This window comes from Meles meles, chromosome 20 (assembly GCF_922984935.1).
Source record: "Meles meles chromosome 20, mMelMel3.1 paternal haplotype, whole genome shotgun sequence".
Taxonomy (NCBI): domain Eukaryota; kingdom Metazoa; phylum Chordata; class Mammalia; order Carnivora; family Mustelidae; genus Meles; species Meles meles.
Genome location: NC_060085.1, coordinates 29,699,036 through 29,726,922, shown reverse-complemented (window position 1 = coordinate 29,726,922; position 27,887 = coordinate 29,699,036). Strand labels below are relative to the sequence as shown.

The 27,887-nt window shown below is 41.4% G+C and overlaps 1 protein-coding gene across 2 annotated transcripts in view; it reads left to right on the top strand.

Annotated features, from left to right (window-relative positions):
• The first annotated feature begins 382 nt into the window (after positions 1 to 382).
• Positions 383 to 27,887, top strand: part of FHIT (fragile histidine triad diadenosine triphosphatase) — a 1,485,305-nt gene continuing 1,457,800 nt past the window's right edge. For both annotated transcript variants that reach the window (XM_045989789.1, XM_045989788.1), the window contains exon 1: positions 383 to 500. The gene's annotated coding sequence lies outside the window, so the exon portion shown is untranslated. The remainder of the gene's footprint in view (positions 501 to 27,887) is intronic.

Below are 27,887 nucleotides of genomic sequence, written 5' to 3'. Positions count from 1 at the left end.
ATCCAGCCAGTGAGTAGTGGGGCGTGTGTGCGTGTGTGGGGGGTAAGTTAAACACGTTTAGGAGGAAATAAGGAGGTAAAAAAGCAGCATAGCCTGAAGAATTTTATTTCTTTTAACCATTTGGGAAAAAAGAAAGATTGTGAAGTTTATTACAAAAATCCCTTTCCCAAGGGATCCTCACCTCAGCTGATCTCCTGAAACAACCTTTCTCATCCCTGTAACGGAGTTATTGCCATTATAGCTTCTGATTGGCCTGGTGTAGGCGCATACTTTATGCCTATTGGCCCTCGCTTCTGTCCTCAGGCCAGCGGCCATCTTAGATCCCGCCCCCGCCGCGGCGCCATCTGGGAATTGTAGTACCCTCTCCGTCCGGTCGCGGGACTTTTGCCCTCCTGTTCCCGGTTCCCTCAGGCGGTCACGCCAGTGGGCACACGCCCAGGCGCCGTGCCCCGCGCTCCCTCCCTCTGCCTTTCACTTCCCAGCTGCCAAGATCTTGGAAGGTAGGGGCAGGGGGCAAACCCCAGTAGAAGAGTGTTTCTGGGATTCGGGTCTTGGTTTCCACACGCTTCTGGTCTATGTACCCACAGTCCAGTGGGGCGGGGTCTGGGTCGCACAGCAACTTGGGGAGGGGGTGATGGTGTGTGTCTGCCCGGAGGACCCTCCCACCCCCTGAACTTGCAGGACCCATTCTTACCACCAGCCCTAACCCTAACCCTCCCCTCATCTGCTGCATAAGGGGGTAAACTGAGGCATGGGACCACTCCAGCGGTTCCACGGACAGTGGCCGCTTTTGCAAGGTTTGCCAGTGTCATAGGCAAGTAGCAGGAATCGCTGCTCCAACAGAACTGTGTCAAACACCCAGCGCTGGGTTCCCGAAAGGGAGGGGGCTGAACACGTGCCCCAAAAAAGGAGCCAAGTAGGTAGAGGGAAGGAATATTTTGGGAGGGAATCTTACATTTGATACTTTAAAAACATTTTAAAACGCACTGAATGCTTTATGGTGGGGTAACTCAATGAGTCCAAACTCGTTTGGGCTATTTTATGGATTAATACATATTTATATAAAAATATGCGGGGATTTTAAAGGTAAATCGTGTAACGCTAGGGGAGGGGGCTGGAGAGGGGAGTCTGGTTAGTGGAACCGGAGTTGGAGCCTCCTCTCTAGGATCAAATTCTCCATCTGGTGTATGACCTTGGACCAGCCACTCACAGTATTTTATCTTGGAAAAAAGAGCTTAAAGATCTCTGGCCAGGTGGCCCAAGGATGCTTGCCAGAGCTGAAAGCTAAATGAGGTCTTGTTTGTGAAAGTCTGCCACTTGCAAACTTACTACTTTATTACTTCGGATCCCTCAAGAAATGTGCGGGGACCAGCAGAAAATGACCCCAGTGGTTGTTGTAGAAAGGCTCTGACCTTTGCTGGGCCTGGGATTACTAAGAGCGGCCCCTAATCGCACCTGTGAAGCGGAGAGTGTCTGAACGCTCCCTCTCCGGCTCCATTTTACCGCCGGCATCCTACGTAGCGGAGGCGTCTGGGAGTTGGAGTCCCCATGCGTGTTTCCCGGAGGGCTGGTACTCTATCTCCCAGCTTGCCATTTGGTGCGGCGAAGTGTCTCCTGGGAGTTGAAGTCTTACTTCAGCCGTTCTGTGGATCAGCTCTTAAACTGGGAACTACAACTCCCATGTGGCTCTGCGTTCTTGGCAGCCGGCCTGTGTCCACCTGCCATGACCCGGGACTAGAAAGATGTTCTGGAAAGCTGTCTTTTGTTGTTGAGGAGTGGAGAGATATGTCTAGTAAAGATCTCGTTTATTATGGTTGTCGTCGTTGTCACTGTATATGCTGTTACAAGTGTTAGGGGAGAATTGTATGTACTTTTTCAAGTGTTAGGGAATATGCATGCTTTCAAACACAGCAACACTAGACTTTTTACAGAATGTTCACATTACTTCTTTTCATAACACCGTATCTCCCATCTGTAGATGAGGAAAAACCTTGAGAAGTTGATTTGTCCTCGTCACACATCTAGTAATAAAATAAAATAATAAAATATATGTGTATTATTAATATATATTACAGTTATGATTTAATTTAATCCTCTCAAAAAACTATATGAGAGACATAACCATTTTATATGCTTTTCACATATTAGAAAACTAAAAGTTTTAGTTAAGCAAATAAAGTTAAGAAACTTGTACAAATAAACTCAGCTAGGGAATAGACGTACTCAGTAACCCCATCTGTTTTAACAGTCTCTGCTTAATAAAAGACCCCACCTAGGGCACCTGTGAGGCTCAGTTGGTTGAGCATCTGCCTTCAGCTCAGGTCATGATTCCAGGTCCTGGGATCCAGTCCCACATCAGCCTCCTTCCTCAGTGGGGAGCCTGCTTCTCCCTCTCCCACATCCCCTGCTTGTGCTCACTCTCTCTGTCAAAAACGAAAAACAAACACCCCCCCCCCAAACCCCAAAGACCCCACCTAACAGAGCGGGAGGGAGTCCAGTGTTTTTGAGTACAGAATTTGGAATCTTTCCATTATACCATGTTTCCTCTGTAGTCAGACTAAATGTTAGAGCAGCAAAAACCTTTGAGATCGTTTAAATTTAAGGCAAAGATTTTGTAACCGTTCCTGGTGTATAGTAAAGGTTCCATAAATGTTAGCTATATATAGCTTTTTAATACCTTTATTTTAGAGGTTAGGAAACTAGCCCAGGTGGTAAAGTCATTTGCCCAAGGTCACACAGTTGGTTTGTGTCAGAGATGAGACTAGACCCAAGTGTCTTATTTCCTAGTCCGGGGTTATTTTCATTCTACCAGCAGTCAGCTAGAAGGAGCACCAGATGTGAAGCTGTTTAGATAATGGTTTTTCTTATAATTTGTTCTTTGTAGGCCACAGGCTAGTACCAATTGTTATAAAGCCCCTTTTCATATTATTGGTAAGGTTGTAATGTTTCAACAATTCAACAAAAGTTTTTTGAGCATCTTTATATGCTCATATCTCTTCAGGTGCAGGGGCCACATGGATTAAAGTAGTTACTGGGTTAGGGCTAGAAGGACCTTAAAAACCATCTAATCTAATGCCTTCATTTTATAAACGAGGAGGGGGATCCATGGTCTTCATCTCATGCCCTTTCTGCAAGGAGACAGGTTTCTGGAGGCCTTGTAGTAATGTATGTGACCTTTAGGCTCATGATTTCTTTTGCTTGATGTTCTCATCCTATCCTTATCTCTGTAAATGTTTGATGGAATGCTTTAGGAAATGTTTCTATACTCCTCTCCTTATTAGTATATATGTGTGACTTCAATTGCTCCCTTTCTATTTTGGGAATATCTTGTTTTGGCTCCCAATGCTTTTTTCTCTTGTTCTTTCAGACCCTTGAGAACAAAATCTGACACTGTGTTTGAATTCATACAAGTTACAGTCTGACCCTCTAATATGGGATATCAGAAAGGAGCACACAAGTTGTTTGAATTATGTAAAACTTCTATTTTAGAAGATACATTGTCCCTTTCAATTATGTATTTACAGGTAATAAAGGAGGTAACTCATCTCCTGTGTGTGAAAGCTTCTTTCTATATAGTTAGATAATAAACTAACATTATAAGTTATTGGCTAAACATTCCTGACACAGTCACTATGGAAGATGTTCTCCCTATCCCCTCCTGTAGGTCCCTGCCCTGCCCCCCACTCTCAGCTAACAGTCTGATCATTCAGGTTTCAGCACATGCCTGACCCCTGGTAGATACTGAAAAAATATTTGTGTAGCTGCATTCATAAGCATCCCTAAGCTCTGTTCCCACATCTTTTTCTTGAATCTCTTTTAAGATAGAAATGCTTTGAAATATAAGATGTAGTAGGTTGCTTTCCTTTCAATGTCTACATTGCGAAGAAAAATCTCAGCCTTTGAGGTCATCTTCCAAGGGGCTGTTTATTTGGGAATGTCCATCTCTGATTTCTCAGATGAGAAAGTGATCCAAATAGCAAAACATGGCAAAGAAACCATAGAGAGTGGTAGTCTGGAGACCTATGATTTAAATCCCAGCCCTGCCCTAAGAGGCAGGTTACTTAGCCATTGGCTTTTTCTATAAAAGAGGAATAATAAGCATTTCTCCCTCATAAAGTGAGGATACAAATTAAATAAGATATTTATTTATTTATTATTTTCTATCTTATTTCTTTTTTTTTTTTTAATTGACATATAATGTATTATTTGCTTCAGGGGTACAGGTCTGTGATTCATCAGTCCTAAAATTCACAGCATTCACCATAGCACATACCCTCCCCAATATCCATCTCCTAGCCACCCCATCCCTCCTACCCACCTCCCATCCAGCAACCTCAGTTTATTTCCTGAGATTAAGAGTCTTTTATGATTTGTCTCCTTCTCTGGTTCCATTTTGTTTCATTTTCCCCTCCCTTTCCCTATGATCTTCTGTCTTGTTTCTCAAATTCCTTGTATCAGTGATATCATATGATAAATGTCTTCCTCTGACTGACATATTTTGCTAGCATAATACACTCTAGTTCCATCCACATCACTGCAAATAGCAAGATTTGGGGTTTTGATGGTTGCATAGTATTCCATTGTATGTATGTACCACATCTTCTTTATCCATTCATCTGTTGATGAACATCTAGGTTCTTTCCATAGTTTGGCTATTGTGGACATTGCTGCTATAAATATTCGGGTGCACATGCCCCTTTGGATCACTACATTTGTTTTTTTTTTTATTATTATTCAAAGATTTTATTTATTTATTTGACAGAGAGAGATCACAAGTAGGCAGAGAGGCCTGCAGAGAAAGAGGGAGAAGCAGGCTCCCTGCTGAGAGCAGAGCGCCCAATGTGGGCCTCGATCCCAGGACCCTGAGATTATGACCTGAGCCGAAGGCAGAGGCTTAACCCACTGGGCCACCCACGTGCCCCTGGATCACTACATTTGCATCTTAGGGTAAATAACCAGTAGTGCAATTGCTGGGTCATAAGATAGCTCTATTTTCAACTTTTTGAGGAACATCCATACTGTTTTACAGAGTGTCTGCACCAGCTTGCATCCCCACCAACAATGTAGGAGGGTTACCCTTTCTCCACATCCTCACCAATACCTGTCATTTTCTGACTGGTTAATTTTAGTGTTTTTAAAACTTTGAGTGTGTTGTCAGGCACTCAGTAGCTCGTATTCAATAGATAAATAGTAGCTCTTATTTTTATTATTAATGTAAACAATATATGAAGATATATCACATTTATTCACCATTTAACTTGAGTAAGTTATCTGCTTTATAAAAGGATTTGCCATTTGGTTTCTTAGAATAGCAATGTTGGCCATCCCATTTAAAGTGTGAAGTTAACCACAGCTTTGATAATCGATCTTGTCAGCACAGTGTTAGTCTTTGTGTGTGTAGAGAGATGGTGAAGCTTTTGACTTTTTTTTTCAGTATTTAAATTTATTTATTTTTTTCAGCGTAACAGTATTCAGTGTTTTTGCACAACACCCAGTGCTCCATGCAATACATGCCCTCCCTATTACCCACCAGCTGTTCCCCCTACCTCCCACCCCCGACCCTTCAAAACCCTCAGGTTGTTTTTCAGAGTCCATCGTCTCCTATGGTTCGCCTCCCCTTCCAATTTTTTTTTTTTTAAGATTTTATTTATTTATTTGACACACAGAGAGAGATCACAAGTAGGCAGAGAGGCAGGCAGAGAGAGAGAGGAGGAAGCAGGCTTCCTGCTGAGCAGAGAGCCCGATGCGGGGCTCGATCCCAGGACCCTGAGATCATGACCTGAGCCGAAGGCAGCGGCTTAACCCACTGAGCCACCCAGGTGCCCCCCCCCTTTTTTTTTTATAAACATATAATGTATTTTTATCCCCAGGGGTACAGGTCTGTGAATCGCCAGGTTTACACACTTCACAGCACTCACGATAGCACATACCCTCCCCAATGTCCATAACCCCCTCCCCCTCTCCCAACCCCACCTCCCCCCAGCAACCCCCAGTTTGTTTTGTGAGATTCAGAGTCATTTATGGTTTGTCTCCCTCCCAATCCCATCTTGTTTCATTTATTCTTCTCCTATCCCCCTCACCCCCCATGTTGCATCTCCATGTCCTCATATCAGGGAGAACATATGATAGTTGTCTTTCTCCGATTGACTTATTTCACTAAGCATGATACCCTCTAGTTCCATCCACGTCGTCGCAAATGGCAAGATTTCATTTCTTTTGATGGCTGCATAGTATTCCATTGTGTATATATACCACCTCTTCTTTATGCATTCATCTGTTGATGGACATCTAGGTTCTTTCCATAGTTTGGCTATTGTAGACATTGCTGCTATAAACATTCGGATACACGTGCCCCTTCGGATCACTGCGTTTGTATCTTTAGGGTAAATACCCAGTAGTGCAATTGCTGGGTCATAGGTAGTTCTATTTTCAACATTTTGAGGAACCTCCATGCTGTTTTCCAGAGTGGTTGCACCAGCTTGCATTCCCACCAACAGTGGAGGAGGGTTCCCCTTTCTCCGCATCCTCGCCAGCATCTGTCATTTCCTGACTTGTTAATTTTAGCCATTCTGACTGGTGTGAGGTGATATCTCATTGTGGTTTTGATTTGTATTTCCCTGATGCCGAGTGACATGGAGCACTTTTTCATGTGTCTGTTGGCCATCTGGATGTCTTCTTTGCAGAAATGTCTGTTCATGTCCTCTGACCATTTCTTGATTGGATTGTTTGTTCTTTGGGTGTTGAGTTTGCTAAGTTCCTTATAGATTTTGGATACTAGCCCTTTATCTGATATGTCGTTTGCAAATATCTTCTCCCATTCTGTCAGTTGTCTTTTGGTTTTGTTAACTGTTTCCTTTGCTGTGCAAAAGCTTTTGATCTTGATGAAATCCCAACAGTTCATTTTTGCCCTTGCTTCCCTTGCCTTTGCCGATGTTCCTAGGAAGATGTTGCTGCAGCTGAGGTCGAAGAGGTTGTTGCCTGCATTCTCCTCAAGGATTTGGATGGATTCCTTTCTCACATTGAGGTCCTTCATCCATTTTGAGTCTATTTTCGTGTGTGGTGTAAGGAAGTGGTCCAATTTCATTTTTCTGCATGTGGCTGTCCAATTTTCCCAGCACCATTTATTGAAGAGGCTGTCTTTTTTCCATTGGACATTCTTTCCTGCTTTGTCGAAGATTAGTTGACCATAGAGTTGAGGGTCTATTTCTGGGCTCTCTATTCTGTTCCATTGATCTATGTGTCTGTTTTTGTGCCAGTACCATGCTGTCTTGATGATGACAGCTTTGGAATAGAGCTTGAAGTCCGGAATTGTGATGCCACCAACTTTGGCTTTCTTTTTCAATATTCCTTTGGCTATTCGAGGTCTTTTCTGGTTCCATATAAATTTTAGGATTATTTGTTCCATTTCTTTGAAAAAAATGGATGGTATTTTGATAGGGATTGCATTAGATGTGTAGATTGCTTTAGGTAGCATGGACATTTTCACAATATTTATTCTTCCAATCCAGGAGCATGGAACATTTTTCCATTTCTTTGTGTCTTCCTCAATTTCTTTCATGAGTACTTTATAGTTTTCTGCGTATAGATTCTTAGGCTTTTTGGTTAGGTTTATTCCTAGGTATCTTATAGTTTTGGGTGCAATTGTAAATGGGATTGACTCCTTAATTTCTCTTTCTTCTGTCTTGTTGTTGGTGTACAGAAATGCAACTGATTTCTGTGCATTGATTTTATATCCTGACACTTTACTGAATTCCTGTACAAGTTCTAGCAGTTTTGGAGTGGAGTCTTTTGGGTTTTCCACATATAGTATCATATCATCTGCGAAGAGTGATAGTTTGACTTCTTCTTTACCAATTTGGATGCCTTTAATTTCTTTTTGTTGTCTGATTGCTGAGGCTAGGACTTCTATTACTATGTTGAATAGCAGTGGTGATAATGGACATCCCTGCCGTGTTCCTGACCTTAGCGGAAAAGCTTTCAGTTTTTCTCCATTGAGAATGATATTTGCGGTGGGTTTTTCATAGATGGCTTTGATAATATTGAGGTATGTGCCCTCTATCCCTACAGTTTGAAGAGTTTTGATCAGGAAGGGATGCTGTACTTTGTCAAATACTTTTCCAGCATCTATTGAGAGTATCCTATGGTTCTTGTTCTTTCTTTTATTAATGTGTTGTATCACATTCATTGTTTTGCAGATGTTGAACCAACCCTGCAGCCCTGGAATAAATCCCACTTGGTCCTGGTGAATAATCCTTTTAATGTACTGTTGAATCCTATTGGCTAGTATTTTGGCGAGAATTTTTGCATCTGTGTTCATCAAGGATATTGGTCTGTAGTTCTCTTTTTTGGTGGGATCCTTGTCTGGTTTTGGGATCAAGGTGATGCTGGCCTCATAAAATGAGTTTGGAAGTTTTCCTTCCATTTCTATTTTTTGGAACAATTTCAGGAGAATAGGAATGAGTTCTTCTTTAAATGTTTGGTAGAATTCCCCTGGGAAGCCCTCTGGCCCTGGGCTTTTGTTTGTTTGGAGATTTTTGATGACTGTTTCAATCTCCTTACTAGTTATGGGCCTGTTCAGGTTTTCTATTTCTTCCTGGTTCAGTTGTGGTAGTTTATATGTCTCTAGGAATGCATCCATTTCTTCAAGATTGTCAAATTTGTTGGCGTAGAGTTGCTCATAGTATGTTCTTATAATTGTCTGTATTTCTTTGATGTTAGTTGTGCTCTCTCCTTCTTTCATTCATGATTTTATTTATTTGGGTCCTTTCTCTTTTCTTTTGGATGAGTCTGGCCAGGGGTTTATCAATCTTATTGATTCTTTCAAAGAACCAGCTCCTAGTTTCATTGATTTTTTCTATTGTTTTTTTGGTTTCTATTTCATTGATTTCTGCTCTGATCTTTATGATTTCTCTTCTCCTGCTGGGTTTAGGGTTTCTTTCTTGTTCTTTCTCCAGCTCCTTTACGTGTAGGGTTAGGTTATATACTTGAGACCTTTCTTGTTTCTTGAGAAAGGCTTGTACTGCTATATATTTTCCTCTCAGGACTGCCTTTGCTGTGTCCCACAGATTTTGAACTGTTGTGTTTTCATTATCATTTGTTTCCATGAATTTTTTCAATTCTTCTTTAATTTCCTGGTTTCATTCTTTAGAAGGATGCTGTTTAGTCTCCATGTATTTGGGTTCTTTCCAGCTTTCCTCTTGTGATTGAGTTCTAGCTTCAGAGCATTGTGGTCTGAAAATATGCAGGGAATGATCCTAATCTTTTGATACCGGTTGAGACCTGGTTTGTGACCCAGGATGTGATCTATTCTGGAGAAGGTTCCATGTGCACTAGAGAAGAATGTGTATTCTGTTGCTTTGGGATGAAATGTTCTGAATGTATCTGTGATGTCCATCTGGTCCAGTGTGTCCTTTAAGGCCTTTATTTCCTTGTTGATCTTTTGCTTGGATGATCTGTCCATTTCAGTGAGGGGAGTGTTAAAGTCCCCTACTATTATTGTATTATTATTGATGTGTTTCTTTGATTTTGTTATTAATGGGTTTATATAGTTGGCTGCTCCCACATTAGGGGCATAGATATTTAAAATTGTTAGATCTTCTTGTTGGACAGACCCTTTGAGTAGGATATAGTGTCCTTCCTCATCTCTTATTATAGTCTTTGGCTTAAAAATCTAATTGATCTGATATAAGGATTGCCTCCCCAGCTTTCTTCTGATGCCCATTAGCATGGTAAATTGTTTTCCATCCCCTCACTTTAAATCTGGAGGTGTCTTCGCGTCTAAAATGAGTTTCTTGTAGGCAACATACTGATGGGTTTTGTTTTTTTATCCATTCTGATACCCTGTGTCTTTTGATTGGGGCATTTAGCCCATTAACATTCAGAGTAACTATTGAGAGATATGCATTTAGTGCCATTATTAGCCTGTAAGGTGACTGTTACTGTATATTGTCTCTGTACCTTTCTGATCTACTACTTTTAGGCTCTCTCTTTGCTTAGAGGACCCCTTTCAATATTTCCTGTAGAGTTGGTTTGGTGTTTGCAAATTCTTTCAGTTTTTGTTTGTCCTGGAAGCTTTTTATCTCTCCTTCTATTTTCAATGATAGCCTAGCTGGATAGAGTATTCTTGGCTGCATGTTTTTCTCGTTGAGTGCTCTGAATATATCACGCCAGTTCTTTCTGGCCTGCCAGGTCTCTGTGGATAAGTCTGCTGCCAATCTAATATTTTTACCATTGTATGTTATAGACTTCTTTTCCCGGGCTGCTTTCAGGATTTTCTCTTTGTCACTAAGACTTGTAAATTTTACTATTAGGTGACGGGGTGTGGACCTATTCTTGTTGACTTTGAGGGGGGTTCTCTGCATCTCCTGGATTTTGATGCTTGTTCCCTTTGCCATATTAGGGAAATTCTCTCCAATAATTCTCTCCAATAGACCTTCTGCTCCCCTCTCTCTTTCTTCTTCTTCTGGAATCCCAATTATTCTAATGTTGTTTCATCTTATGGTTTCACTTATCTCTTGAATTCTCCCCTCGTGGTCCAGTAGCTGTTTGTCCCTCTTTTGCTCGGCTTCTTTATTCTCTGTCATTTGGTCTTCTATATCACTAATTCTTTCTTCTGCCTCATTGATCCTAGCAGTGAGAGCCTCCAGTTTTGATTGCACCTCATTAATAGCTTTTTTGATTTCTACTTGGTTAGATTTTAGTTCTTTAATTTATCCAGAAAGGGCTTTTATATCTCCAGAGAGGGTTTCTCTAATATCTTCCATGCCTTTTTCGAGCCCGGCTAGAACGTTCAGAATCGTCATTCTGAACTCTTGATCTGACATATTACCAATGTCTGTGTTGATTAGGTCCCTCGCCTTTGGTACTGCCTCTTGTTCTTTTGTTTGTGGTGATTTTTTCCGCCTTGTCATTTTGTCCAGATAAGAGGATATGAAGGATCAAATAAAACACTAAAAGGGTGGCAAAGACCCCAGAAAAATGCGCTGTAACCAAATCAGAAGAGACCCCTAATTGTGGGGGGGAGAATGGGGAAAAAAGGGGGTTCAGAAAAAAAAAGAAAAAAATTTTAAAAATAAAACAAAGAAAAAATATAAAAAATAAAGAAAAAATATATATATTTAGAAAAGAAAGAAAAGGGTAAAAGTTTTAAAAAATTTAGGAGAAGAAGAAAAAAGAAAGAAAAAAAATTGAAAAAAGAAAAAAAAATTGAATTAACCGCAAGACTAAAGAATCATGGGGAGAAAGCCATGAGTTCCGTGCTTTGCTTTCTCCTCCTCTGGAATTCCGCTGCCAGGTCTTAGGAATTGAACCTGCTTTCCTTGATAGATGAACTTTGTCCTGGCTGGATATTTTGTTGATCTTCTGGGGGAGGGGCCTGTTGTAGTGACTCTCAAGTGTCTTTGCCCGAGGCGGAACTGCACCGCCCTTACCGGGGTCGGACTAAGTGATCAGCTCGGGTTCGCTTTTGGGACCTTCTGTTCCCTGAACGGTTTCCGTAGAGTTCCGGAGGACAGAAATGAAAATGGCGGCCTCCTAGTCTCCGGGCCGGAGGAGCCGAGAGCCCGGGGCTCCACTCCTCAGTGCGCCCCCAGAGGACAGCACCCAATCACTCCCGTATCCCCAGCCTCTAGCCGCACTCTGAGCTCACCCAGCCCACGACCAGTTCAAGGTAACCCCGAGCTGAGAGTTCAGTCCTCGGCTCTGTCTCTGTAGCCGACTTCTCCGTTCTAATACCTGCGAGCTCTGCGACACTCAGACACCCCCGATCCTTCTGTGACCCTGCGGGACCTGGGGCCACGCTGACCCCGCGTGGGCTTCACCCCGGTTTAGCTTCTGGAGCAATGTCCCTCAGTGGAACAGACTTTTAAAAGTCCTGATTTTGTGCTTCGTTGCTCCTCCGCTTGCCGGGAGCCGGCCCCTCCCCCCGCGGTCTATCTTCCCATCGTTTTAGATTCACTTCTCCGCCAGTCCTACCTTTCAGAAAGTGGTTGATTTTCTGTTTCTAGAATTGCTGTTCTTCTTCTCTTCGATCTCCCGTTGGATTTGTAGGTGTTTGCAATGTTTAGATAATCTATCGAGCTGATCTCCTTCTACCTGATGTAGTCTCAGCCTGCTACTTCTCCGCCATCTTGACTCCCCGCCCAGCTTTTGACTTTTTGTTGCCCACTGAGAGGTCCCTGATCTATGGTTCCATCTCTATATTGAATCTCATATTGAAAAGTGGCCTGCCTCTGTTGGTGGGGCCTTCTGTCTACTTCTGGAAAGTACTGGGCCTATTCCAGGTGTCTCAGGGTTAAAGTGAAACAGTCATCACCCCGTTGGTGAATAATCCCAGGGCAATGGACATGTGAGCATGGCAGGGTGTCTCTCTAAGTCTGACAACTGCAACAGCCATGAGGTTACTGATACGGAGGTGAGTGAGAGAAGAGAGGTGGTGTAAAGGACAGGGAAGGAAAAATGGGAAAGAGCAATGAGCAGATGGGCACAGGGAACAGCGGAAGCCCTCGGTAGTCAAATCACGTCCTTACTCAGCACATTTATCCTGCTCCAGCTCTGTGCCAGGCACTGCACTGCTCTGCGCCAGGCACTGCACTGCTCTGCACGGGAGATACAGCAGTGAATGTGGCTGACATGGGTTGGTCACAGTTGTGGGTGGTGGTTAGTTTTAGGCTGGGAAGAGCTTAGAAGAAAGAAGGAAAGCAGGAAGGCAGAAAGGAAAGGGAGGGAAGAATGTAGGAAAGGAAGAGGAGGATATTGAGATTTGATGAGTGGAAGCTGATCTCTGTGTCTGGGGTATAAAAATCACGGGAGGGGGGACATGGGGGAGGAATTGGCCTACATAGGCAAGGACCTGCGATATTATCCAAAGTCTGGTTACCTGTACTGTAAAGGCATTCTAGATTTCATTCCAAGGGCATTTGGGAAACCATTTAACAGCCTTTTAACTGGGGGGAGGGGCTCCTGGGTGGCTCAGTAGGTTAAGCGTCTGCCTTCCACTTAGGTGATCATCCCAGGATCCTTGGACTGAGCCTCATGTCAGGCTCCCTGCTCAGCGGAGAGCATGCTTCTCCCTCTGCCTCTGCCTGAGGCTCTGCCTACTTGTGTTTTCTTTCTATCTCTCTGTCAAATACATAAAATCTTAAAAAAAAAAAAAAACAAAACAGTCTTCACAGGGGAAACAAAATGATAGGATTTAGTTTTTAAAAGCATGGATGCAGTCAAGATGATGAATTGTGAGGGAGAATTGTCCAAGTAGGCCTGTGTTTTTTAACTTTAAGTGCATATGAATGTCCTGCCGATCTTAAGCTGCGGGTTCCGATTCAGTGCATCTCGAATGGGCCAGAGGTTCGGGATTTCTAACAGGCTGATGCTGCTGACCTGTGGGCTGTACTTTGAGGGGCATATGCTGAGGAGACTCTTGGGCCATCTTGATGAGAGATGGTAGTGGTTCAGAGAATGGAACCCAGGGAGTCACAGGCCTGGATTCTAGTCTTGCTGCTTTTACCAGCCACTTGCAGTGTGACTCTGGGGAGAGTGTCCTAGTCTCGTGGAGCCTCAGTTTCCTTATTATATGTGAAATGGAGATAATAATTCCTATTGTAGAATGGCGTTTTGGGTTTTCAGTGAGGTAACACAATAGCTAGCACTCAAGAAATGGTAGCTTTGAATTTATTCTTATTGTTGTTAATAAATCTGACAACTTCATGCCCCCTCCATGTTACCTTTTTTTTTTTTTTGTCATATTTTGAATACTAGGTGGAATAGGTCACTTTTTTGTGGGGTGGGGAGGGAGAGGGGGAAGAGAGGAAGAAGGAGAGGGAGAGAGAGAGTCTTAAGCAGGCTCCATGCCTAGGGTGGAGCCTGGCGCAGGGTCCGATCTCACAACCCTGAGATCATGACCTGAGCCAAAATCAAGAGTCAGTTGCTTAACTGACAGCCACTCAGGCACCTCTGGAATAGATCACTTTTAATTGTACTGTTTTTGTTTTTATCTCACGTGTGAAATGCTGAACTTGTTCAGTTCTTGGTAAAAACTTGAGTATTATGGGCAACGAGATATATCTCTCCTGTGTAATTGAGACGGTCTAAATTTGATGGGAAAAAATCCTGGGATCCTTAAAGTACCATCTTCTATCTGATTATGATGGGAATTTGAGGCACTTTGCCTCCTCATGTAAATTTATTTATTTATTTATTTTTTAAAGATTTATTTATTTGACAGATAGAGATTACAAGTAGGCAGAGAGGCAGGCAGAGAGAGCGAGAGGAGGAAGCAGCTCCCAGCCAAGCAGAGAGCCCGATGCGGGGCTCGATGCGGGGCTCGATCCCAGGACCCTGGGATCATGACCTGAGCCGAAGGCAGAGGCTTTAACCCGCTGAGCCACCCAGGCGCCCCACCTCATGTAAATTTATTTAAGCCCAATTATAGTGCCCCCTTCTTTACATAATTTTAACCTGTTTGGATTGCTTTTCAACTGGTGGTTCTCAGTTCTTGCTACAAGTTCAAGTCACCAGGGGCTGATCCCATCCACTGAAACTGATTCAGAGTGTGGAGGGGAGGTAGGTATTGGTATTTTCCTTTTTAAGTTTCCCATGTGATTCTGAAGTGCATTTAGGAATGAGAACCACTGATTCTAACAACAGAACATCATGAAATGAATCAGGTACAATCTAACAGGTGAAAGGTCTTTGCAGGGAGAGAAATATCTAGAAAGTAGCATTTTGAAGGCTTTGGGCGTGAAAGAGATGATAAGCCTTGTCACAAAGCTCTCCTGGAATTTGATGAACTAACTATAGGTTGTATCCTGGGCTTTCTTTGAAGTGAAATCGTGTACCCTTCTGTCCCCCTGTGGCCTGGTATCTCTAGGAGTGCTCACTTGAGTCAGGATTCTCAATTTTGTTTCAGGCTTTGTTTCTCTGCTTGATAATTTAGTTTGTTTTATTCCTCATAGCTGAAAAAAATACTATTAACCCATTAAAACTATGTTCAAAACAAAGAAACTGAGTTACATGCTTTCATGAGCTGTTGCTTCATTACTGTAAAGGTTTAGACTGTTGTTCAGATAAACTACAACCCATTTTAACCAGTAACATTTTAAAAATTTTTATTAAAAGAATTTTTTTTTTTTTTTAATTCAGTAGGTTGCATGCTCAGTGTGGGGCTTAACCAGTAACATTCCTATGTTCTAATTCAGTAGCCTGAAATGACTGCTTCTAAGAGGCTGCCTATTATAAATATTAGTTTCCTTTTAATTTTTTTATAGTTACCCTCACCCTCCATTTCATGGCAGAATAATTAGGCTAATTTGGTTAAGTGTATTTAATCTGCTGGATTATCCATAACATATGGGGACCCTTTCCTTTTAAAAGTTTCTTTTTCCTTACAGAAAATGTATGTCCTTAGGTTTGTTTGTATCTGAATATTCATATTTAAAACCTATCCAGCATTTAGGAACATTCTTGGCCTGAATTTCTCTTACCCTGCACCATAATTTCGTTTTTCAGCCTTTCCTCAGCTTTTTTTACCCACTAGCAGTCATTTCACAATGCAGTAGTTTTATTTTTCTACTGTGTTGGCTTAATAGAGTTTAATAGAGTTTCTCTCTATTAAGAGAGTGGGAAAAGCTGTTTTTGTTGGAGGGTTTAAAAAAAAGTTGAAATATTATATATTTTATGGATATTTTGTACATAGGCCAAGGTTTTCTTTTAATGATGTATAAGTAGAAATAGAAGAGAAAAATGAGAAACTGGCTAAGAGGTTTGCAAAAGGCCCACATTAAGGTATTCTGGAAATTAAAGACTCTTTCTGAGTCCATTTATGTGTTTATTAGTGTTCCTTATTATGGATTTACCTCTTTTTATTAACAATCAGATTTCCATTAAAATTCAGTGAATTTTGCAGCTTCTCAGACCCATAGCTATTGGAGCTAAAACCCATCATAGATAATGTGGAAGTATCAGTACTCCCTCATGAGGTTTAATGCACGCATATTTTAGTTGGGCACAGTTTGGAGGAGAGTATGGTCTGCAGTCATTTAATCACTGAAGTGTGTGGTATATGGTAAGAATAAAATTTTCATTTTCTGCAAGACCTAAAGTCTTCTTCCTGTGCCTTCATTTTTGGGGGAAAAAAACCAAAAACAAAACCCAAAAAAACCCCAGAACTCAATGCTGTCTTAAGTCTACACATTAAAGCAGGACGGTACCTGCTTTGTTAGGCAGGAAGACATTTAAACAATGCTGGAAGCATGTCTGAGCTTGGAGCCCAGCGGATAGGCAGTGGAGGGGGGCTGGAACCTGCCAGAGTAAGGTTGTTTCTCTCAACCCTGGAGCCCGGGCAATTCCTGTTCAGGTTCTCCCAGGAATGAAGTTGGTGGATAGAGAGGTAGTGATCTTAAGGAGGGCAGGAAAAAGCAACCAAGAGGTAGAAAGACCTGCAGAGCCTGTGAAGAGGTATGACAATAAAAAAGGTGGTTGAATGGGGGGGTGGGTGGGACATTTTTTGTTTTGACAAATATGTCTGTGAATGGTGTCCTCCGGAGTTGTGCTGTGCATAGCTTGCCTGGTTGTTAACACAGAGAGGCCACCCTGCTCAATGGGAGGTGTTGGAACCTTCAGAAGAGGAGAGGGGATTCTGTACCAAAACAACAGGTGGGCCCTGCACTTGGAAATTGCAGTAGCCGGAATCTGCTGACTGAGCAGCTAAGAGCAAGGCTCTTTGCCAGTGTCCAATGAAATCTGTAGCTGAGGCCATCTCTTGGCCCCTCGGAGCAGGGCAGAAAACTTCTTCTAAGCTACGGTTTCCTCTAGGCTCTTGAACTTCCAAGGGGCAACCAGCCAACACTTCCTTGGCCTAGAAGAATTAGCTGTGTTTGGCTTTTAGCACAAATGAAACAGCTGGGTCCAAATCCTGTGGGTTGAGCACTGGTTGGAACTATACCCAAAGGTCCTGGTGGGGCCAGAAGCTTCTGCCATTTCTTACAAGCTCCCAGGTGATGCAGATGCTGCTGGTCTATGGGCCATGCTTAGAAAGCAAGATTCTAGTTCTTTATGGCTCCTACTATGTTTCCATTCTGTTTTAATGTCATGAATAGGATTGTTTAGCGTTCACAAATACATATGTCACTGTTACAGGCTGAGGGTGATCTTGGGCAAGCTGTTTTGCTTTGAAGAATTTTATTTTCTTCTCCAGAATGGACATAGTACTACATACCTCATAGGTAGGTATGAATACAATGGGATAATCTATATAAAATATTAGCACAGCACCTCTCATATAGTAATTTCTTAGTGTTTGCTTTTATTTTTATTATTGCTATTATATTTTACACTTTTATTATTTTTGAGCTCAGAGATCCAGATCTATAAACTTAGGCATGTGGGTTTACCAGTTACCAGATGTGGGACCATGGGTAGGTTTCTTGGTTAAGTCTGTTTCTTCACATTTAAAGTGGGGGTTACAGTGGTCGCTAACTATGGATGCTGTGAGGGTTGAATAAGGCTGTATGTATAAAGCCGTTGGCATGTATTACTTACTCTCATGATTATAGTACTAATCACTGGATTTGAGGGTCTGCACAGCAGCTTCTGTTACTTGGCATTGGCCAGGTTTCTCTGAGACTCTCTTGGTGTGGTAGGAACTGCCCACACTAGTGGAAGGTTAAGCGGACAGTGGGCCCAGGATTTGGAAGTAGGTAATACCTGGAAGTTAAGGTCAGCAGGCAGGTGGAATGTGGAATGACAGCCTGGTAACAGGTCCCCTAGCAAATCCTAGTTGATGCTGTTGCTTGATCTGACCATGGAGCTTACTGGGCTCCTGCCTGGACAATCTCTGACCTGCGTAGTCTCCTAGTGTCTGAACCTAATCTCCAGCTATATTCTTGCCAGTTCTTACTGCATGTGAGTCATTCCCTTGCTCATAACTAATGTATTCATTTGGGAAGCATTTACTGAGGCCTTTTGTATGTCAAGCACTGTGCTAGCTGTGGTTCTACGCTGGTGAACAAGGCAGGCACAGTCACTGCTCTCAGGAGTCCAGTGGAGGAGATGGACAATGCTCAGGCCAACAAATGCAATTATAAGATGCCAAGTACTGGGAAGGAAGAGTTGAAGGTACTGTGATACTAAAAGGGGGTGGGTAACCTCTTAAGATAGGGTAGCCAGAGAGGAGGAGCTGATATTTGAGCTGAGACCTAAGTAAAAGATGAGTGGGAGGCAGCCATATGAAGAACTAGTGAAGTGGTATTCTAGGCAGAAGGAATAGCCTGTACCCAGGCCTGACTTAGGGAAAGAGCTTGACATGCTCAAAGGGATGAAAGAAGGCCTCTGTCGTAGATCATAGAGATTGAAGAGGGGCTGGCACTGTGTGAGGTTGGCCTGGCAGTGTAGGGCCTGGAGATCAAAGTATGGAGCCTGGATTATATTGTCTGGGTGATAGCTCTGTCCTTGAATCCCAGTACTGGGGTCGGAGGCTTGCTCTTTGCTGTCCAGACCTTCCTTCTGTTGACCTGTTGCTCTGAGCACCTGCTTCCTGACTTCTTTTTCCTTCCCTCTTGTCAAAACATCAGTTATGGTCCCAGCTGGTGCTTCCCTAATGCCTGCCATCTCCATAGGCTTTTCTTTTACCTGTTATCTCTCTCTCTGGACATGAGGTTCCATGTGTAGAACTTGGTCCCTTTTCATTTCAGAGCGTTTGCTACACCCACTTCCGGCTCTGATGGGCGAGCAGGCCATCTCCCTCCTGAACTGACTCCTCTGCCATGCGACAATGAAAATCAAGAACAGAGCCCTTGCTTTAGGGGTGCAGAGGAATAGACACAAGAGAAAAAGGAAGGAAGAAGAGCAGTTTGGGGTCTGTCGATGGGTCGAAGAAGAGAGAAGATACAATTTTTATAGGTTGGAAGGCAGGTTGAAGGAAGTTTGTTGAGATTCACCCAGTCTTGTCCCTTGTATTTACAAATTTGGAGACCTGGTTTTAGAGAGAGGCAGTGACTTGCTCTTGGTCACAGATGGAGTCAGAAGCAGAATGATGACCTTTTTTCTTAGTCCTCTTTAGGTTAGTTCCTGTGTCTTTAGCTTCCTTAACTTCTACTTTTTTACAGCTTTTGCTTAACCTCTAATTTTTGATCGGTGCTCTCTTCCTCCAACTGTAAGCTCAGTGAAGACAGGAGTGGTGACTCTTTTGCTGATGCTCCAGCACCTGGTCCCTAACTTAGAATTTGATGTTGAACTTTGCACTGTGTTCCTACTTCTGGGCTCTGCTCCATTACTTCTCCAGTTAGCCAACTCTTGGTTGCATGGGGGGCATGGGTAGGTGAAATCTGCTGAAGTCCTGGACTTTAGCTCCTCTTAACATTTCTTGAATTTTTGTACAGCCTCCCATTTCCTCCCCTTCATGGAGAGAGTGCCTTGTTTACTGTGTTAATATTGTCTATCTTCCCTCTTTAGAAGTTTGCTCCATGCCCTCAGGGAGCATGGTACTGGTTCCTTGCCCTGTCTCTGTGCATAAAGCAGCGCATGGCCTGTGGAGGACAGGATGTTATGTGTCATCATTACCGTCAAGATCTGAAAGTCTAGGTTGCCTTGAAGGCTGCTGCTCCATGCAGATGGCCATTTATGCTGTAAAGATAATGCTGGGAGTCAAGAAGGGGCTCCTAGGAAGGGAGCTGAGAGAAGAGCCTACTTTGGCTCTGAGAACGGACTCTTGTCTGCTTCTCATTAGCTGTATAATCTTAAGCAAAGTTCTCAACCTCTCTGCATCTCTCTTTTCTGTAAAATGCAGGCGATAATACTATTTAGCTCTTTTTCGCAGCTGTGTGGATCCAGTGAGATGGTGGATGTGAAGCACAGTGCCTGACGTGTGGTCAGCACTCAATAAATATCACCTTGATTAAACCAGGAAGGTGGCTCTGTCTACTCTTGCTGGCTGGTCATTACACGTGGGGGCCAGTTTTCACTTTGAAAATCAGAGCAATGTCTTTCCTGTCGTGCTGTGTTATTTGGTGGATTGTCATATTCTCTTTGGTCATCAAATAAATGTAGAGGCCATCAGTTCTGGCTGTATAAAGTTTGATGGAAATGTTGATGAACATCAACCCAGGATTCAGCAGAAAAAAAAAAATAAATGCTGGTTGATGTTCAAGACAGAGGAATATAAATCAGAAAACAAACACATCCACCGTACTGTAATATTTAAATGCCTTCTCATAAACACTTAAGATTCTCATTAGTCCAACATCAGAAAAATGATAAATATTAATATTTGTCATCAAAGGAAAGCTTAGAAATCAAAGGAGAGTAAACAACCGTTGTATTTGAAGGATTACATAATACTGAGTGAATTTTAATTGGACACCTCCAAAACTCTATTTTTAAAAAAATTTCTCCATGGGACAGTTTAATTATATTTATCCATCATAAAAACTAGTAAAGGTATGCATTTAGTTGGAAGATTCAGGGGACTTGCTTATTCCAATCACGTTCTCAAAGACTTGGGCTGTTTTGTGTCTTGTGTCTGCAACAGAGACTCATGTGTCCCAGAGCCACTTTCCTTCTCCAGATCTCCAGTTTGACTTCAGGAGAATCATACTGGAAGTGGCTCTTGGTAGATCATGAAAGGCACTGGGAGCTTCCTGTTTTGGCTGTGGATTCCTTCCCCAGCCTTCTCTCCTCTTCCCAGTTCTGAATGTGCCAGAAGCCTGTGCAGTAGTCCCCGGAGTCAACAGGGAACAGTGGGAGAGACAACAGGTTGGTGCCATCACTGTGAGGTGGTCAGGCTTTCCCTCTGCTGCTTTCACAGTGTCTGGTGTGGCTGACTTGGGGTGACCGGACCTCACTGTGTCACCACAAGGATGTGGTGCAGGAAGTCAGGAGCCTCGGGTTTTCGTTGTGACTCTCACTGCCTTATGCAGGTCTTGACCTCCCTTTCCACACCTATATAAAGAGGGGCTTGGATCTGATAATTCTCAAGTCCCGTGCCTCTCCAACATCTTATAACCCCACTGGAGAGCTTCAGGATTAGGCTAAGCCCTTCTTTGTTCCCTCTGCAGTGGGGCAGTTCCTTGGAGTGGCTGGTGTTGGGGCCAGACAAACTCATATCTCACCTCAGCTAATTTACTTTAGTTCTTAGTTTCTTATCCATTATTAGGAATAGTATGAGGTTGTCAGAAGCACAAGAGATGATGTTTGGAGATCCATTGCTGTGTTGTTATTATTGTCATATTATGTTATTATTATTATTATTATTAATTATGTTTACATCTGGACTCAGAACTTCTCCATCTCTTTGTGCCTCAGTTTTCTCATCTAAAAAATGGGAATAATAAGACTGTACCTCACTAGTTAATCATGAGAATGAGATAATACAGAAAATACATAGGACACTTCCTGGTATACAGTAAGTACCATACATGTGTTAGTGATGATTTTAGCTCTCATTTTTATTATTAGTCACAATACGTAGAATGAAGTAGGGTTTTTTGTAAAGAATAAGATAGGACAAGGCAAATGAGAGTAGTTAACTTCTCTGATACACATTCTGAAACAGATTTTTGGTGGTCTAAAAGATCCACCATTTTCTCTAAGCATCTCCTTTAACCTAGGGAACATTAAATAAATGATGTCAAATCTGTATTTCAAAGTCAAGTATCTATATCCAACAAGGGTCTTTAAAATAGGATACTGGAGCCTCTTCAAAATCATGTTCCATAAATACAAAGGCAATGAAACCAGGAACTGGAGAGGATATCTGCACCTCCATGTGTTCGTAGCAGCATTATTTACAGTAGCCAAAATATAGAAACAACGTAAGTGTCCATTGATGGGTGAATGAATAAAAAAGTTGTGAGGTAGATAAACACACACACACACACATACACACACACACACACACAAGAATATTATTTGGCCATAAAAAATGAGAATGGTTGGACCTTGAGGGCATAATGCTAAGAAATAAGTCAGACAGAAACAGAGAAATACTGTTTGATCTCGCTTATTTGTGAAATCTAAGGACAAAAATAAAACCAAAACCTTAAACTAAACTCATAGGATGAGATCAGGTTTGTGGTTACCAGAGGTAGGGGGCAAAGGGAGCGGGGGAAGGAATTGGAAGAAAGTGGTCAAAAGGTACAAGCTACCAGTTAGTTAAAAGACAACTAAGTCCTAGGGCCAACATGGACAGCATGATCACTGGCACTAACACTGCTGAGTGTTCTACACGGAAGTTAAGAGCCTAGATCCTAGGAGTTCTCATCACAAGGAGAATTTTTTTTTTCTTTTCTCTTTATTGCATGTGTATGACAGGATGGTTGTTAACTAAACCTGTTATGGTAGCTATTTCACAATATATGTAAATCTAACCGTCATACTGCATACCTTAAGCTTATACAATGCTGTATGTCAGTTATTTCTCAATAAAACTGGAAAAGAGACAGATCTCTAATGGGAGAATGGGGAGAACAGAAGATAGCTAAAATGGTTAAATGCAGATACCTCTGGGGATGACAGCTGGGAAATAGGAAGAAATGAGGCAAGAGATTTTTTTTTTCCTAAAAGCTATGTATTGCCATTTGATTTGAACTATTATATACTTTATAATAAATTAAAGAATATTTTGTTAAAAGTAAAACAAAACAAAGCAAAACAAAAGGAATCTAATGTTTCGGGCCCATGATCTATCTTCAAATATAGGTTGAAACTAAGTTAGATGAGAGTTTACTTTTTACCAGATTACTGTGGTTCAGGAATGAAACTAAGACCTTTGTGTGGATTCTCTCATTTCATCTTCAGGACAACTCTATGAGGTAGATACTCTTACCATCTCCATTTACACATGAGAAAACTGAAACTGAGAGGTTAAGTAAGTGCTTAAGGACACCCTCCCCGCAAGTAGTCGGGCTGGGAAAGAGGACCCAGGTCATGTGGTTCAGGAGCTTGCACTCTGCTAGCTGCCTTCCTCAGACGGTAGGAAGGTCAGACCTCCATGATAGCTACTGTTGCTGTATAATGAAATCTAATGGATCAAGACAAGTATGTAAATGACTTGCTTTTTATCAAAGACACAGCAAGTCAGCATTCATTTTTATTGTTTCCAAGATAATTCCATTTCATGTAGGGGAATGAATTTCAATATAGACTAGACTTATTTAAGGAAACATCAATATTTTTCTCAAATTGGCACCATCATAACTGTATTTATGGAATTAAAGAAAACATACTGCATTTATATAATACAAGTTCACTTGGAAACCTAAAATTTCTTTATCTTTTTCTGTATCTTGGCTTACTGCTGTTGGTGTCGGTCTGTTTTTAAAACAGAAATATAAATTATTTCTTGTTAACTCCAGCGGATCTGCAGGCAGATATTAGACTAAGTTGGCATTCATGACACCAGCATCTTGGTCAGAGGGCCCAAATTATTCTATGAGAAGAGATATTTAAAAAAAACACACACACAACTTCTTACCAACTGCATAAGAAAATAATTTATTTTAGAAGATTTAAAAAAAATACTCAAAAAATAAAATGACATTGCCATTCCACTCCCTCATGATAGAACTATCAATATTTCAGCGGATATGCTTTTTATCCTTTTTTATTACCTATGTATATTTATTCTGTTAGTTTTTAAAATTGGGATCATACTTCACAAATAGCTTTGTTACCTGTTTTTCACTCATCACTGTATTGTGTGTGTGTTCCCATGCCATTAATGACTGCAAAGTACTCCACTCTTGGAACCTGCGATGATTTTTCATCCTATTCCAATTGTTTAGCATTAGGCTTTTCCCACCTCGATTTCTGATGTATATTACTGAAGAATATTTGCATGGATGCATCATGACATCCATGATTCTTTTCTTAGGCCACACTCTCAGAAGTGGAAATGCTGGGTCATATTGTAAGTTGTAGGGGTAGCTCTTAGTCTTTCCACACTTCACTGAAGGTAATGCTCCCTGTGCACCTAGACTCCCCACTAATGGCTTCTCCTGGGTTCCGTTTCCCAGGAATGTCAGAGAAGACCACGGAGCCAGAAGCTGGTGGGATCATTATTGTTACTCTTCAGGCTGGACTCAGTGATCAAAGTAAACATGTTGGACTGCCAGGCCCAGTCTTCACATGGCCTTTATTAGTTAGTATATTACTAACTATTAATATTAGTTAATATTTATATTTATAAATATATTTTATTTATATTTTAATTTATAATATATTATATTTAATTTATAATATATTTATTTTATATTTTAATATTTATATTAACTAATATTAATATAATTAATATAAATAATATTAACTAATATATATATTATAATATAATAATATTAGTTAATAGTTAATGGTAATATTAGTATATTACCAACAATTGTTGGCTCCGAATGCTTCCAGCTGCAAGTAACAGAAAACGTGACTCACAGTGGCTCAAAAAAGCAGAGGATCATTTCTTCCCCAGAAGAAGAGACATAGATGTATGGGGATTTGAGGGGTGGGTGATGGGGTGGGGTAGGGAGGCTGGCTGTGGCTTTAGTTCAGCAGCTCAGAGATGTCAAGAATGTATCTACAGTGTTCTTGGCTTTTTCTTACTGGTCACAGGATAATGCAGTTGAAGCAGATGTCAGACATGCGTTTAGGGAATCAGGGAGGGGTGAGAGAAGAGAGATGGAAGTGATACATTCTTGATCCTAGGAGTTGTTAGCCTGATTTTAAAAAGCGATGCTATTTTCCCCCTCTTATTGCAGAAGTAATGTATCATCATTATAGAAAATATATTTCACCCATAATCTTGCCACCAGGAGGTAATCACGGCTCTCATTTTGGTGTTTATCCTTCTAGTTTAGTTATAAGTGCACAAAAAAGTGGGATTACCCTTTGATGGACTGCCTCATAACTGGCCTTTTTAATCAGCATCCATCTTCGTGCCTAGCACCTGGTAGAAGCTTTACAAATTTTACTGAAAAATTAATGAATGATTTCAAAAATACGCTATGAATATTTTTCTGTATTTCCAATTATTTGTTTTAGAGTATAATTTTTAACAGCTGCATAACACTCAATTATCTGAATGTTTCATAATTTATTTGACTGATTCTCTATTATTTCACATGTGGACTTTTTAAAAATTTTAATTATGACAATTCTGTAGTGAACATCCCTCTGTGTGTGTATACAAATCTCTCAATATTTCCTTAGATAAATTCCTTTCAGAAGTGGAATCACTGGGTCCAAGGTCCAATTATGAAGTCCTTGATGTGTATCATCAAAGTGCCCTCTTTGGGGCACCATTTTATACTACTTCCCACAATGTGAGTTGTTATAACCTTGTTTTAGGGTTTTTAAAAAAAATTTTCAGTAGACTTAATTTTTTTTTTTCTGAGCAGGTAATATATTCATCTGATTAAAAAATCAAAACAATAGAAAAATATATAAAGTTTTGCTGCTCCTGTGCCCGTACCCCTATCTCTGCCCCATTTCCCTTAGGGTAGTCACTTTGGTTAGTTTCTTTTGAACTTTATTGGTATTTTTTAATGTACATAGGAAAATCCGCATCTAAATTATTTCTCTTCCTTTTTTTACAAAAAAAGTAACATGCAATATACACCATTCTGTACTTCACTTTATTTGGTTTGACTGCTGTATAATGTTCTATTATGTGAATACTCCATAGTTTTGTTTATGTATTCTTTTGTTTATGTCTGGCCTTATTTGAAACTCGTATCTTTTCAGCCAAACCAGGCCCAAATGAACTGCGGTATTCTGGCGCTGCGGCAGTGCCACTAATAGGAGCAGGCAGCTATATCTTAATTTCCTAGCCCTACTGCCTGGTCTGCTGCACATTTTGACTTTGCCTCCCAGGGCGTAGTTGGCAGGGTCTGAAGTATTCCGAATCCAAGGAGGGAGAGAATTATAAAGGTAGGTTTCTCCTCTTTGAAGACCCATTGGCCCCCCCTAGCTTGACTTGTGAGATATTTCATTTTCTACTTTGGGTAAAGAACAATCCCTCCATTCTTATTCAAGGGATGGTGGCTCCCATAGGAAATGATGTGCTGTGTACTTTTTTTTTTTTTTTTTAAACATATCATGTATTATTTGTTTCAGGGGTACAGGTCTGTGAATCATCAGGCTTACACAATTCACAGTGCTCACCATAGCACATACCCTCCCCAGTGCCCATCACCCAGCTACCCTATCCCTCCCCACCTCACCCCGCAGCAACCCTCAGTTTGTTTCCTGAGATGAAGAGTCTCTTATGGTTTGTCTCTCTTTCTGGTTTTGTCTTGTTTCATTTTTCCCCTCCTTCTTCTATGGTGTGTACTTTTTAAGGAATTTCATGTCACAGTTCTGGCCCTTGTGTCTCCTTCAAAAAGGAAGAATCTTGAGGCACCTGGGTGGCTCAGAGGGTTAAGCCTCTGCCTTCGGCTCAGGTCATGATCTCAGGGTCCTGGGATCGAGCCCCGCATCGGGCTCTCTGCTCAGCAGGGAGCCTGCTTCCCTCTCTCTCTTCCTGTCTCTCTGCCTACTTGTGATCTCTAAAAAAAGGATCTTCCTTGCCTCTTCCAGCTTTTGGTGGCCCCAGGCATTCTTTGGCTTGGGGCTCTATTTCCTTCATGTGGCCTTCTCTATGTCTTTTCCTCTTCTGCTTGACACATACATCTTTCTTTGGGGGCCACCAGAGGCTTTGATTTTAGTGCTCAGATTCCTGAACCTGTGCTCTGCTCTACTGTGTCCTGGGAAGCGCCACAGAAAAAGGCTATTTTCTCTTCCAAATGATAAAAGAAAGGGGCTTTCTCGCTTAGTACGGCCCCTTTATTGTCCTGCACAGTGCCTTGTACAGTGCAGAGGAAGTGCTCAAATGGAATGTCTTCATCAGTGAGTGATACACTGACTATACGAAGGCAGGTTTTGTGTCTCTTTTTACTTTCCTCTGGGTTGAACCTCCCTAGGTACTTCAGTTGTCCCTTGTGTGAAGTTCAGAAACCTCCTCCATTCTCGTTACCCTCCTGGAGGTACTTTCTAACTTGGCTAGTATTTCTCTTAAAATATGCCTTCCAGAATGAACTCTAGATAGGATCTAAGTAACAGGATTCTCATGGTTGACATACAGTATTTTTTTTTTTTTTAAAGTATTCCTAGTTTTGAGGATTTGGAGAAAAAGGAATGCTCATGCACTGTTTTTGGGAATGCAAACTGGTGCAACCACTGTAAAAAACTGTATGGAAGATCCTCAAAAAATTAAAAATAGAATTATCATATGATCTAATAATTCAGCTACTGGGTAGCTTCCCAAAGAATATGAAAATGCTAATTCAAAAAGATATATGCACCCCTATGTTTATTGCAGCATTTTATTTTGCTAAATTATGGAAGGAACAGAACTGTCTATTGATAGATGAATGGATAAAGAAGATGTGGTATATATTCACAATAGAATATTACTCATCCATAAAAGGGAATGAAATCTTGCCATTTACAACAGCATGGGTGGGTCTGGAGGATACAATGCTAAGTGAAGTAAGTCAGTCAGAGAAAGACAAATACCATATGATCTCACTCATTTGTGAAATTTAAGAAACAAAACAAGCAAACAAAGAAAAAAGAGACAAACCGAGAAATAGACTGTTAATTATAGAGAACAAATTGATGGTGAGCAGAGGGGGGTGGGGGGATGGGTGAAACAGGTGAAGGGGATTAAGAGTACACTTATGATGAGCACTGAGTAATGTATAGAATTATTGAATCATTATATTGTACACCTGAAACTAATATCAATCAAACAAACAAATAAAAGTAGCCCTGGCTTGTGTTCATTTTGGAGCAACTGCTAAATTCATTGCTGGTAATTACTAGATAAGGACATAAAACAACAACAATAGCAAACTCCCTGTACTAGT